The following is a 14,523-nucleotide window of genomic DNA, read 5'->3' as shown; positions in this document are numbered from 1 at the left end:
GAGTTTCATGGTCAATGTGAAGGTCCAAGGGATACAGTAAACCTGCACTGGTGGATCGGAATCTAATACTGGTCACCCAGGAGCCGCTCAAACCACAAACTCTTAGAAGATTCACTCTTCTTGTACTTTAGTCGGCATTGTGCCTTTTGTATTCAGTTCCGATGCGATTTCTGTGTTTCATGGTCAATGTGAAGGTCTAAGGGATACAGTACACCTGCACTGGTGCATCGGAATCTAATACTGGTCACCCAGGAGCAGCTCAAACCAGATATTGTTAGAAGATTCACTCTTCTTGTACCTAAGTCGGCATTGTGCTTTTTGTATTCAATTCCGATGCGATGTCTGTGTTTCATGGTCAATGTGAAGGTCCAAGGGATACAGTAAACCTGCACTGGTGCATCGGAATCTAATACTGGTCTCCCAGGAACCGCTCAAACCACTAACTCTTAGGAGATTCACTCTTCTTGTACGTAAGTCGGCATTGTGCCTTTTGTATTCAATTCCGATGCGATGTCTGTGTTTCATTGTCAATGTGAAGGTCCAAGGGATACAGTAAACCTGCACTGGTGCATCGGAATCTAATACTGGTCACCAAGGAGCCGCTCAAACCACAAACTCTTAGAAGATTCACTCTTCTTGTACTTAAGTCGGAATTGCGCCTTTTGTATTCAGTTCCGATGCGATTTCTGTGTTTCATGGTCAATGTGAAGGTCCAAGGGATACAGTATACCTACACTGGTGCATCGGAATCTAATACTGGTCTCCCAGGAACCGCTGAAACCACAAACTCTTAGAAGATTCACTCTTCTTGTACTTAAGTCGGCAGTGTGCCTTTTGTATTCAATTCCGATGCGATGTCTGTGTTTCATGGTCAATGTGAAGGTCCAAGGGATACAGTAAACCTGCACTGGTCCATCGGAATCTAATACTGGTCACCCAGGAGCCGCTCAAACCACAAACTTATAGAAGATTCACTCTTCTTGTACTTAAGTCGGCATTTTGGCTTTTGTATTCAATTCCGATGCGATTTCTTTGTTTCATGGTCAATGTGAAGGTCCAAGGGTTACAGTAAACCTGCACTGGTGCATCGGAATCTAATACTGGTCACCAAGGAGCCGCTCAAACCACAAACTCTTAGAAGATTCACTCTTCTTGTACTTAAGTCGGCATTGTGCCTTTTGTATTCAATTCCGATGCGATTTCTGAGTTTCATGGTCAATGTGAAGGTCCAAGGGATACAGTAAACCTGCACTGGTGGATCGGAATCTAATACTGGTCACCCAGGAGCCGCTCAAACCACAAACTCTTAGAAGATTCACTCTTCTTGTACTTTAGTCGGCATTGTGCCTTTTGTATTCAGTTCCGATGCGATTTCTGTGTTTCATGGTCAATGTGACGGTCTAAGGGATACAGTACACCTGCACTGGTGCATTGGAATCTAATACTGGTCACCCAGGAGCAGCTCAAACCAGATATTGTTAGAAGATTCACTCTTCTTGTACCTAAGTCGGCATTGTGCTTTTTGTATTCAATTCCGATGCGATGTCTGTGTTTCATGGTCAATGTGAAGGTCCAAGGGATACAGTAAACCTGCACTGGTGCATCGGAATCTAATACTGGTCTCCCAGGAACCGCTCAAACCACTAACTCTTAGGAGATTCACTCTTCTTGTACGTAAGTCGGCATTGTGCCTTTTGTATTCAATTCCGATGCGATGTCTGTGTTTCATTGTCAATGTGAAGGTCCAAGGGATACAGTAAACCTGCACTGGTGCATCGGAATCTAATACTGGTCACCAAGGAGCCGCTCAAACCACAAACTCTTAGAAGATTCACTCTTCTTGTACTTAAGTCGGAATTGCGCCTTTTGTATTCAGTTCCGATGCGATTTCTGGGTTTCATGATCAATGTGAAGGTCCAAGGGATACAGTAAACCTGCACTGGTGGATCGGAATATAATACTGGTCACCCAGGAGCCGCTCAAACCACAATCTCTTAGAAGATTCACTCTTCTTGTACTTAAGTCCGCATTGTGCATTTTGTATTCAGTTCCGATGCGATTTCTGTGTTTCATGGTCAATGTGATGGTCCAAGGGATACAGTAAACCTGCACTGGTGGATCGGAATCTAATACTGGTCACCCAGGTGTCGCTCAAACCACAAACTCTTAGAAGATTCACTCTTCTTGTACTTAAGTCGGCATTGTGCCTTTTGTATTCAATTCCGATGCGATTTCTGTGTTTCATGGTCAATGTGAAGGTCCAAGGGATACAGTAAACCTGCACTGGTGGATCGGAATCTAATACTGGTCACCCAGGAGCCGCTCAAACCACAAACTGTCAGAAGATTCATTCTTCTTGTACTTAAGTCGGCATTGTGCCTTTTGTATTCAATTGCGATGCGATTTCTGTGCTTCATGGTCAATTTGAAGGTTCAAGGGATACAGTAAACCTGCACTGGTGCATCGGAATCTAATACTCGTCTCCCAGTAGCCGCTCAAACCACAATCTCTTAGAAGATTCACTCCTCTTCTACTTAAGTCGGCATTGAGAATTTTGTATTCAATTCCGATGTGATTTCTGTGTTTCATGGTCAATGTGAAGGTCCAAGGGATACAGTAAACCTGCACTGGTGCATCGTAATCTAATACTGGTCACCCAGGAGCCGCTCAAACCACAAACTCTTAGAAGATTCACTCTTCTTGTACTTGAGTCGGCATTGTGACTTTTGTATTCAATTCCGATGCGCTTTCTGTGTTTCATGGTCAATGTGAAGGTCCAAGGGATACAGTAAACCTGCACTGGTGCATCGGAATCTAATACTGGTCTCCCAGGAGCCGTTCAAACCCCAAATTCTTAGAAGATTCACTCTTCTTGTACCTAACTCGGCATTGTGCCTTTTGCATTCAATTCCGATGCGATTTCTATGTTTCATCGTCAATGTGAAGGTCCAAGGGATACAGTAAACCTGCACTGGTGCATCGGAATCTAATACTGGTCTCCCAGGAGCCGCTCAAACCACAAACTCTTAGAAGATTCACTCTTCTTGTACTTAAGTCGGCATTGTGCCTTTTGTATTCAAACCCGATGCGATTACTGTGCTTCCTCGTCAACGTGAAGGTCCAAGTGATACAGTAATCCTGCACTGGTCCATCGGAATCTAATACTGGTCTCCCATTAGCCGCTCAAACCACAAACTCTTCGAAGATTCAGTCTTCTTGTACTTAAGTCGGCATTGTGCCTTTTGTATTCAGTTCCGATGCGATTTCTATGTTTCGTCGTCAATGTGAAGGTCCAAGCTATACAGTAAACCTGTACTGGTGCATCGGAATCTAATACTAGTCTCCCAGGAGCCGCTCAGACCACAAACTCTTAGAAGATTCACTCTTCTTGTAAATAAGACGGCATTGTGTCTTTTGTATTCAATTCCAATGCGATTTCTATGCTTCATGGTCAATGTGAAGGTCCAAGGGATACAGTAAACCTGCACTGGTGCATCGGAATCTAATACTGGACACCCAGGAGCCGCTCAAACCACAAACTCTTAGAAGATTCACTCTTCTTGTACTTGAGTCGGCATTGTGCCTTTTGTATTCAATTCCGATGCGTTTTCTGTGTTTCATGGTCAATGTGAAGGTCCAAGGGATGCAGTAAACCTGCACTGGTGCATCGGAATCTAATACTGGTCACCCAGGAGCCGCTCAAACCACAAAATCTTAGAAGATTCACTCTTCTTGTACTTAAGTCGGCATTGTGCCTTTTCTATTAAATTGCGATGCGATTTCTGTGTTTCATGGTCAATGTGAAGGTCCAAGGGATACAGTAAACCTGCACTGATGCATCGGAATCTAATACTGGTCACCCAGGAGCCTCTCCCACCACAAACTCTTAGAAGATTCACTCTTCTTGTACTTAAGTCGGCATTGTGCCTTTTGTATTCAATTCCGATTCGATGTCTGTGTTTCATGGTCAATGTGAAGGTCCAAGGGATACAGTAAACCTGCACTGGTGCATCGGAATCTAATACTGGTCAACCAGGAGCCTCTCAAACCACAAATTCTTCGAAGACTCACTGATCTTATACTTAAGTCGGCATTGTGCCTTTTGTATTCAATTCCGATGCGATTTCTGTGTTTCATGGTCAATGTGAAGGTCCAAGGGATACAGTAAACCTGAACTGGTGGATCGGAATCTAATACTGGTCACCCAGGAGCCGCTCAAACCACAAACTCTTAGAAGATTCACTCTTCTTGTACTTAAGTCGGCATTGTGCCTTTTGTATTCAATTCCGATGCGATTTCTGTGTTTCATGGTCAATGTGAAGGTCCAAGGGATACAGTAAACCAGCAATAGTGGATCGGAATCTAATACTGGTCACCAAGGAGCCGCTCAAACCTCATACTCTTAGAAGATTCACTCTTCTTGTACTTAAGTCGGCATTGCGCCTTTTGTATTCAATTCCGATCCGATTTCTGTGTTTCATGGTCAATGTGTAGGTCCAGGGGATACAGTAAACCTGCACTGGTGCGTCGGAATCTAATACCGGTGTCCCAGGAGCCGCTCAAACCACAAACTCTTAGAAGATTCACTCTTCTTGTACTTAAGTCCGCATTGTGCATTTGTATTCAGTTCCGATGCGATTTCTGTGTTTCATGGTCAATGTGAAGGTCCAAGGGATTCAGTAAACCAGCACTGGTGGATCGGAATCTAATACTGGTCACCCAGGAGCCGCTCAAACCTCAAACTCTTAGAAGATTCACTCTTCTTGTACTTAAGTCGGCATTGTGCCTTTTGTATTCAATTCCGATGCGATTTCTGTGCTTCATGGTCAATGTGAAGGTCCAAGGGATACAGTAAACCAGCACTGGTGGATCGGAATCTAATACTGGTCACCCAGGAGCCGCTCAAACCACAAACAGTCAGAAGATTCATTCTTCTTGTACTTAAGTCGGCATTGTGCCTTTTGTATTCAATTGCGATGCGATTTCTGTGTTTCATGGTCAATGTGAAGGTCCAAGGGATACAGTAAACCTGCACAGGTGCATCGGAATCTAATACTGGTCTCCCAGTAGCCGCTCAAACCACAAACTCTTAGAAGATTCACTCTTTTTGTACTTAAGTCGGCATTGTGAATTTTGTATTCAATTCCGATGCGATTTCTGTGTTTCATGGTCAATGTGAAGGTCCAAGGGATACAGTAAACCTGCACTGGTGCATCGGAATCTAATACTGGTCTCCCAGGAGCCGTTCAAACCCCAAATTCTTAGAAGATTCACTCTTCTTGTACCTAACTCGGCATTGTGCCTTTTGCATTCAATTCCGATGCGATTTCTATGTTTCATCGTCAATGTGAAGGTCCAAGGGATACAGTAAACCTGCACTGGTGCATCGGAATCTAATACTGGTCTCCCAGGAGCCGCTCAAACCACAAACTCTTAGAAGATTCACTCTTCTTGTACTTAAGTCGGCATTGTGCCTTTTGTATTCAAACCCGATGCGATTACTGTGCTTCCTCGTCAACGTGAAGGTCCAAGTGATACAGTAATCCTGCACTGGTCCATCGGAATGTAATACTGGTCTCCCATTAGCTGCTCAAACCACAAACTCTTCGAAGATTCAGTCTTCTTGTACTTAAGTCGGCATTGTGCCTTTTGTATTCAATTCCGATGCGATTTCTATGTTTCGTCGTCAATGTGAAGGTCCAAGCTATACAGTAAACCTGTACTGGTGCATCGGAATCTAATACTAGTCTCCCAGGAGCCGCTCAGACCACAAACTCTTAGAAGATTCACTCTTCTTGTAAATAAGACGGCATTGTGTCTTTTGTATTCAATTCCGATGCGATTTCTATGCTTCATCGTCAATGTGAAGGTCCAAGGGATACAGTAAACCTGCACTGGTGCATCGGAATCTAATACTGGACACCCAGGAGCCGCTCAAACCACAAACTCTTAGAAGATTCACTCTTTTTGTACTTAAGTCGGCATTGTGAATTTTGTATTCAATTCCGATGCGATTTCTGTGTTTCATGGTCAATGTGAAGGTCCAAGGGATACAGTAAACCTGCACTGGTGCATCGGAATCTAATACTGGTCTCCCAGGAGCCGTTCAAACCCCAAATTCTTAGAAGATTCACTCTTCTTGTACCTAACTCGGCATTGTGCCTTTTGCATTCAATTCCGATGCGATTTCTATGTTTCATCGTCAATGTGAAGGTCCAAGGGATACAGTAAACCTGCACTGGTGCATCGGAATCTAATACTGGTCTCCCAGGAGCCGCTCAAACCACAAACTCTTAGAAGATTCACTCTTCTTGTACTTAAGTCGGCATTGTGCCTTTTGTATTCAAACCCGATGCGATTACTGTGCTTCCTCGTCAACGTGAAGGTCCAAGTGATACAGTAATCCTGCACTGGTCCATCGGAATGTAATACTGGTCTCCCATTAGCTGCTCAAACCACAAACTCTTCGAAGATTCAGTCTTCTTGTACTTAAGTCGGCATTGTGCCTTTTGTATTCAATTCCGATGCGATTTCTATGTTTCGTCGTCAATGTGAAGGTCCAAGCTATACAGTAAACCTGTACTGGTGCATCGGAATCTAATACTAGTCTCCCAGGAGCCGCTCAGACCACAAACTCTTAGAAGATTCACTCTTCTTGTAAATAAGACGGCATTGTGTCTTTTGTATTCAATTCCGATGCGATTTCTATGCTTCATCGTCAATGTGAAGGTCCAAGGGATGCAGTAAACCTGCACTGGTGCATCGGAATCTAATACTGGTCACCCAGGAGCCGCTCAAACCACAAAATCTTAGAAGATTCACTCTTCTTGTACTTAAGTCGGCATTGTGCCTTTTGTATTCAATTCCGATGCGATTTCTGTGTTTCATGGTCAATGTGAAGGTCCAAGGGATACAGTAAACCTGCACTGATGCATCGGAATCTAATACTGGTCACCCAGGAGCCTCTCCCACCACAAACTCTTAGAAGATTCACTCTTCTTGTACTTAAGTCGGCATTGTGCCTTTTGTATTCAATTCCGATGCGATGTCTGTGTTTCATGGTCAATGTGAAGGTCCAAGGGATACAGTAAACCTGCACTGGTGCATCGGAATCTAATACTGGTCAACCAGGAGCCTCTCAAACCACAAATTCTTCGAAGACTCACTGATCTTATACTTAAGTCGGCATTGTGCCTTTTGTATTCAATTCCGATGCGATTTCTGTGTTTCATGGTCAATGTGAAGGTCCAAGGGATACAGTAAACCTGCACTGGTGCGTGGGAATCTAATACCGGTGTCCCAGGAGCCGCTCAAACCACAAACTCTTAGAAGATTCACTCTTCTTGTACTTAAGTCCGCATTGTGCATTTGTATTCAGGTCCGATGCGATTTCTGTGTTTCATGGTCAATGTGAAGGTCCAAGGGATTCAGTAAACCAGCACTGGTGGATCGGAATCTAATACTGGTCACCCAGGAGCCGCTCAAACCACAAACTCTTAGAAGATTCACTCTTCTTGTACTTAAGTCGGCATTGTGCCTTTTGTATTCAATTCCGATGCGATTTCTGTGCTTCATGGTCAATGTGAAGGTCCAAGGGATACAGTAAACCAGCACTGGTGGATCGGAATCTAATACTGGTCACCCAGGAGCCGCTCAAACCACAAACAGTCAGAAGATTCATTCTTCTTGTACTTAAGTCGGCATTGTGCCTTTTGTATTCAATTGCGATGCGATTTCTGTGCTTCATGGTCAATGTGAAGGTCCAAGGGATACAGTAAACCTGCACAGGTGCATCGGAATCTAATACTGGTCTCCCAGTAGCCGCTCAAACCACAAACTCTTAGAAGATTCACTCTTTTTGTACTTAAGTCGGCATTGAGAATTTTGTATTCAATTCCGATGCGATTTCTGTGTTTCATGGTCAATGTGAAGGTCCAAGGGATACAGTAAACCTACACTGGTGCATGGGAATCTAATACTGGTCTCCCAGGAACCGCTGAAACCACAAACTCTTAGAAGATTCACTCTTCTTGTACTTAAGTCGGCATTGTGCCTTTTGAATTCAATTCCGATGCGATGTCTGTGTTTCATGGTCAATGTGAAGGTCCAAGGGATACATTAAACCTGCACTGGTGCATCGGAATCTAATACTGGTCACCCAGGAGCCGCTCAAACCACAAACTTTTAGAAGATTCACTCTTCTTGTACTTAAGTCGGCATTGTGGCTTTTGTATTCAATTCCGATGCGATTTCTTTGTTTCATGGTCAATGTGAAGGTCCAAGGGATACAGTAAACCTGCACTGGTGCATCGGAATCTAATACTGGTCACCAAGGAGCCGCTCAAACCACAAACTCTTAGAAGATTCACTCTTCTTGTACTTAAGTCGGCATTGTGCCTTTTGTATTCAATTCCGAAGCGATTTCTGAGTTTCATGGTCAATGTGAAGGTCCAAGGGATACAGTAAACCTGCACTGGTGGATCGGAATCTAATACTGGTCGCCCAGGAGCCGCTCAAACCACAAACTCTTAGAATATTCACTCTTCTTGTACTTTAGTCGGCATTGTGCCTTTTGTATTCAGTTCCGATGCGATTTCTGTGTTTCATGTTCAATGTGAAGGTCCAAGGGATACAGTACAATTGCACTGGTGCATCGGAATCTAATACTGGTCACCCAGGAGCAGCTCAAACCAGAAATTGTTAGAAGATTCACTCTTCTTGTACCTAAGTCGGCATTGTGCTTTTTGTATTCAATTCCGATACGATGTCTGTGTTTCATGGTCAATGTGAAGGTCCAAGGGATACAGTAAAACTGCACTGGTGCATCGGAATCTAATACTGGTCTCCCAGGAACCGCTCAAACCACTAACTCTTAGAAAATACACTCTTCTTGTACGTAAGTCGGCATTGTGCCTTTTGTATTCAATTCCGATGCGATGTCTGTGTTTCATGGTCAATGTGAAGGTCCAAGGGATACAGTAAACCTGCACTGGTGCATCGGAATCTAATACTGGTCACCAAGGAGCCGCTCAAACAACAAACTCTTAGAAGATTCACTCTTCTTGTACTTAAGTCGGAATTGCGCCTTTTGTATTCAGTTCCGATGCGATTTCTGTGTTTCATGATCAACGTGAAGGTCCAAGGGATACAGTAAACCTGCACTGGTGGATCGGAATCTAATACTGGTCACCCAGGAGCCGCTCAAACCACAAACTGTCAGAAGATTCATTCTTCTTGTACTTAAGTCGGCATTGTGACTTTTGTATTCAATTGCGATGCGATTTCTGTGCTTCATGGTCAATTTGAAGGTCCAAGGGATACAGTAAACCTGCACTGGTGCATCGGAATCTAATACTCGTCTCCCAGTAGCCGCTCAAACCACAAACTCTTAGAAGATTCACTCTTCTTGTACTTAATTCGGCATTGAGAATTTTGTATTCAATTCCGATGTGATTGCTGTGTTTCATGGTCAATGTGAAGGTCCAAGGGATACAGTAAACCTGCACTGGTGCATCGTAATCTAATACTGGTCTCCCAGGAGCCACTCAAACCACAAACTCTTAGAACATTCACTCTTCTTGTACTTGAGTCGGCATTGTCACTTTTGTATTCAATTCCGATGCGTTTTCTGTGTTTCATGGTAAATGTGAAGGTCCAAGGGATACAGTAAACCTGCACTGGTGGATCGGAATCTAATACAGGTCACCCAGGAGCCGCTCAAACCACAAACTCTTAGAAGATTCACTCTTCTTCTACTTAAGTCGGCATTGTGCCTTTTGTATTCAATTCCGATGCGATTTCTGTGTTTCATGGTCAATGTGAAGGTCCAAGGGATACAGTAAACCTGCACTGGTGCATCGGAATGTAATACTGGTCACCCAGGAGCCGCTCAAACCACAAACTCTTAGAAGATTCACACTTCTTGTACTTAAGTCGGCATTGTGCTTTTTGTATTCAGTTCCGATGCGATTTCTGTGTGTCATGATCAATGTGAAGGTCCAAGGGATACAGTAAACCTGCACTGGTGCATCGGAATCTAATACTGGTCACCCAGAAGCCGCTCAAACCACAATCTCTTAGAAGATTCACTCTTCTTGTACTTAAGTCCGCATTGTGCCTTTTGTATTCAGTTCCGATGTGATTTCTGTGTTTCATGGTCAATGTGAAGGTCCAAGGGATACAGTAAACCTGCACTGGTGGATCGGAATCTAATACTGGTCACCCAGGAGCCGCTCAAACCACAAACTCTTAGAAGATTCACTCTTCTTGTACTAAAGTCGGCATTGTGCCTTTTGTATTCAATTGCGATGCCATTTCTGTGTTTCATGGTCAATGTGAAGGTCCAAGGGATACAGTAAACCTGCACTGGTGCATCGGAATCTAATACTGGTCTCCCAGTAGCCGCTCAAACCACAAACTCTTAGAAGATTCACTCTTCTTGTACTTAAGTCGGCATTGAGAATTTTGTATTCAATTCCGATGCGATTTCTGTGTTTCATGGTCAAAGTGAAGGTCCAAGGGATACAGTAAACCTACACTGGTGCATCGGAATCTAATACTGGTCTCCCAGGTACCGCTCAAACCACTAACTCTTAGAAGATTCACTCTTCTTGTACTTAAGTCGGCATTGTGCCATTTGTATTCAATTCCGATGCGATGTCTGTGTTTCATGGTCAATGTGAAGGTCCAAGGGATACAGTAAACCTGCACTGGTGCATCGGAATCTAATAATGGTCACCCAGGAGCCGCTCAAACCACAAACTTTTAGAAGATTCACTCTTCTTGTACTTAAGTCGGCATTGTGCCTTTTGTATTCAATTCCGATGCGATTTCTGTGTTTCATGGTCAATGTGAAGGTCCAAGGGATACAGTAAACCTGCACTGATGCATCGGAATCTAATACTGGTCACCCAGGAGTCTCTCCCACCACAAACTCTTAGAAGATTCACTCTTCTTGTACTTAAGTCGGCATTGTGTCTTTTGTATTCAATTCCGATGCGATGTCTGTGTTTCATGGTCAATGTGAAGGTCCAAGGGATACAGTAAACCTGCACTGGTGCATCGGAATATAATACTGGTCAACCAGGAGCCTCTCAAACCACAAACTCTTCGAAGACTCACTGATCTTATACTTAAGTCGGCATTGTGCCTTTTGTATTCAATTCCGATGCGATTTCTGTGTTTCATGGTCAATGTGAAGGTCCAAGGGATACAGTACACCTGCACTGGTGCATCGGAATCTAATACTGGTCACCCAGGAGCCGCTCAAACCAGAAATTGTTAGAAGATTCACTCTTCTTGTACTTAAGTCGGCATTGCGCCGTTTGTATTCAATTCCGATCCGATTTCTGTGTTTCATGGTCAATGTGAAGGTCCAGGGGATACAGTAAACCTGCACTGGTGCGTCGGAATCTAATACCGGTCTCCCAGGAGCCGCTCAAACCACAAACTCTTAGTAGATTCACTCTTCTTGTACTTATGTCGGCATTGTGCCTTTTGTATTCAATTCCGAAGTGATTTCTATGTTTCATGGTCAATGTGAAGGTCCAAGGGATACAGTAAACCTGCACTGGTGCATCGGAATCTAATACTGGTCACCCAGGAGCCGCTCAAACCACAAACTCTTAGAAGATTCACACTTCTTGTACTTAAGTCGGCATTGTGCCTTTTGTATTCAGTTCCACTGCGATTTCTGTGTTTCATGATCAATGTGAAGGTCCAAGAAATACAGTAAACCTGCACTGGTGGATCTGAATCTAATACTGGTCACCCAGGAGCCGCTCAAACCACAAACTCTTAGAAGATTCACTCTTCTTGTACTTAAGTCGGCATTGTGCATTTTGTATTCAATTCCGATGCGATTTCTGTGTTTCATGGTCAATGTGAAGGTCCAAGGGATACAGAAAACCTGCACTGGTGGATCGGAATCTAATACTGGTCACCCAGGAGCCGCTCAAATCCACAAACTGTCAGAAGATTCATTCTTCTTGTACTTAAGTCGGCATTGTGCCTTTTGTATTCAATTGCGATGCGATATCTGTGCTTCATGGTCAATGTGAAGCTCCAAGGGATACAGTAAACCTGCACTGGTGCATCGGAATCTAATACTGGTCACCCAGGAGCCGCTCAAACCACAAACTCTTAGAAGATTCACACTTCTTGTACTTAAGTCGGCATTGTGCCTTTTGTATTCAGTTCCGATGCGATTTCTGTGTTTCATGATCAATGTGAAGGTCCAAGGGATACAGTAAACCTGCACTGGTGGATCTGAATCTAATACTGGTCACCCAGGAGCCGCTCAAACCACAATCTCTTCGAAGATTCACTCTTCTTGTACTTAAGTCCGCATTGTGCCTTTTGTATTAAGTTCCGATGCGATTTCTGTGTTTCATGGTCAATGTGAAGGTCCAAGGGATACAGTAAACCTGCACTGGTGGATCAAAATCTAATACTGGTCACCCAGGAGCCGCTCAAACCACAAACTCTTAGAAGATTCACTCTTCTTGTACTTAAGTCGGCATTGTGCATTTTGTATTCAATTCCGATGCGATTTCTGTGTTTCATGGTCAATGTGAAGGTCCAAGGGATACAGAAAACCTGCACTGGTGGATCGGAATCTAATACTGGTCACCCAGGAGCCGCTCAAAACCACAAACAGTCAGAAGATTCACTCTTCTTGTACTTAAGTCGGCATTGTGCCTTTTGTATTCAATTGCGATGCGATATCTGTGCTTCATGGTCAATGTGAAGGTCCAAGGGATACAGTAAACCTGCACTTGTGCATCGGAGTCTAATACTGGTCTCCCAGTAGCCGCTCAAACCACAAACTCTTAGAAGATTCACTCTTCTTGTACTTAAGTCGGCATTGAGAATTTTGTATTCAATTCCGATGAAATTTCTGTGTTTCATGGTCAATGTGAAGGTCCAAGGGATACAGTAAAACTACACTGGTGCATCGGAATCTAATACTGGTCTCCCAGGAACCGCTCAAACCACAAACTCTTAGAAGATTCACTCTTCTTGTACTTAAGTCGGCATTGTGCATTTTGTATTCAATTCCGATGCGATTTCTGTGTTTCATGGTCAATGTGAAGGACCAAGGGATACAGTAAACCTGCACTGGTGCATCGGAATCTAATACTGGTCACCCAGGAGCCACTCAAACCACAAACTCTTAGAAGATTCACACTTCTTGTACTTAAGTCAGCATTGTGCCTTTTGTATTCAATTCCGATGCGGTGTCTGTGTTTCATGGTCAATGTGAAGGTCCAAGGGATACATTAAACCTGCACAGGTGCATCGGAATCTAATACTGGTCACCCAGGAGCCGCTCAAACCACAAACTTTTAGAAGATTCACTCTTCTTGTACTTAAGTCGCCATTGTGGCTTTTGTATTCAATTCCGATGCGATTTCTTTGTTTCATGGTCAATGTGAAGGTCCAAGGGATACAGTAAACCTGCACTGGTGCATCGGAATCTAATACTGGTCACCAAGGAGCCGCTCAAACCACAAACTCTTAGAAGATTCACTCTTCTTGTACTTAAGTCGGCATTGTGCCTTTTGTATTCAATTCCGAAGCGATTTCTGAGTATCATGGTCAATGTGAAGGTCCAAGGGATACAGTAAACCTGCACTGGTGCATCGGAATCTAATACTGGTCACCAAGGAGCCGCTCAAACCACAAACTCTTAGAAGATTCACTCTTCTTGTACTTAAGTCGGCATTGTGCCTTTTGTATTCAATTGCGATGCCATTTCTGTGTTTCATGGTCAATGTGAAGGTCCAAGGGATACAGTAAACCTGCACTGGTGCATCGGAATCTAATACTGGTCTCCCAGTAGCCGCTCAAACCACAAACTCTTAGAAGATTCACTCTTCTTGTACTTAAGTCGGCATTGAGAATTTTGTATTCAATTCCGATGCGACTTCTGTGTTTCATGGTCAATGTGAAGGTCCAAGGGATACAGTAAACCTACACTGGTGCATCGGAATCTAATACTGGTCTCCCAGGTACTGCTCAAACCACTAACTCTTAGAAGATTCACTCTTCTTGTACTTAAGTCGGCATTGTGCCATTTGTATTCAATTCCGATGCGATGTCTGTGTTTCATGGTCAATGTGAAGGTCCAAGGGATACAGTAAACCTGCACTGGTGCATCGGAATCTAATAATGGTCACCCAGGAGCCGCTCAAACCACAAACTTTTAGAAGATTCACTCTTCTTGTACTTAAGTCGGCATTGTGCCTTTTGTATTCAATTCCGATGCGATTTCTGAGTTTCATGGTCAATGTGAAGGTCCAAGGGATACAGTAAACCTGCACTGATGCATCGGAATCTAATACTGGTCACCCAGGAGCCTCTCCCACCACAAACTCTTAGAAGATTCACTCTTCTTGTACTTAAGTCGGCATTGTGTCTTTTGTATTCAATTCCGATGCGATGTCTGTGTTTCATGGTCAATGTGAAGGTCCAAGGGATACAGTAAACCTACACTGGTGCATCGGAATATAATACTGGTCA

This window comes from Schistocerca nitens, chromosome 9 (assembly GCF_023898315.1).
Source record: "Schistocerca nitens isolate TAMUIC-IGC-003100 chromosome 9, iqSchNite1.1, whole genome shotgun sequence".
Taxonomy (NCBI): domain Eukaryota; kingdom Metazoa; phylum Arthropoda; class Insecta; order Orthoptera; family Acrididae; genus Schistocerca; species Schistocerca nitens.
The sequence above is the reverse complement of the archived record's forward strand: the minus strand, read 5'-3'. Positions refer to the sequence as shown.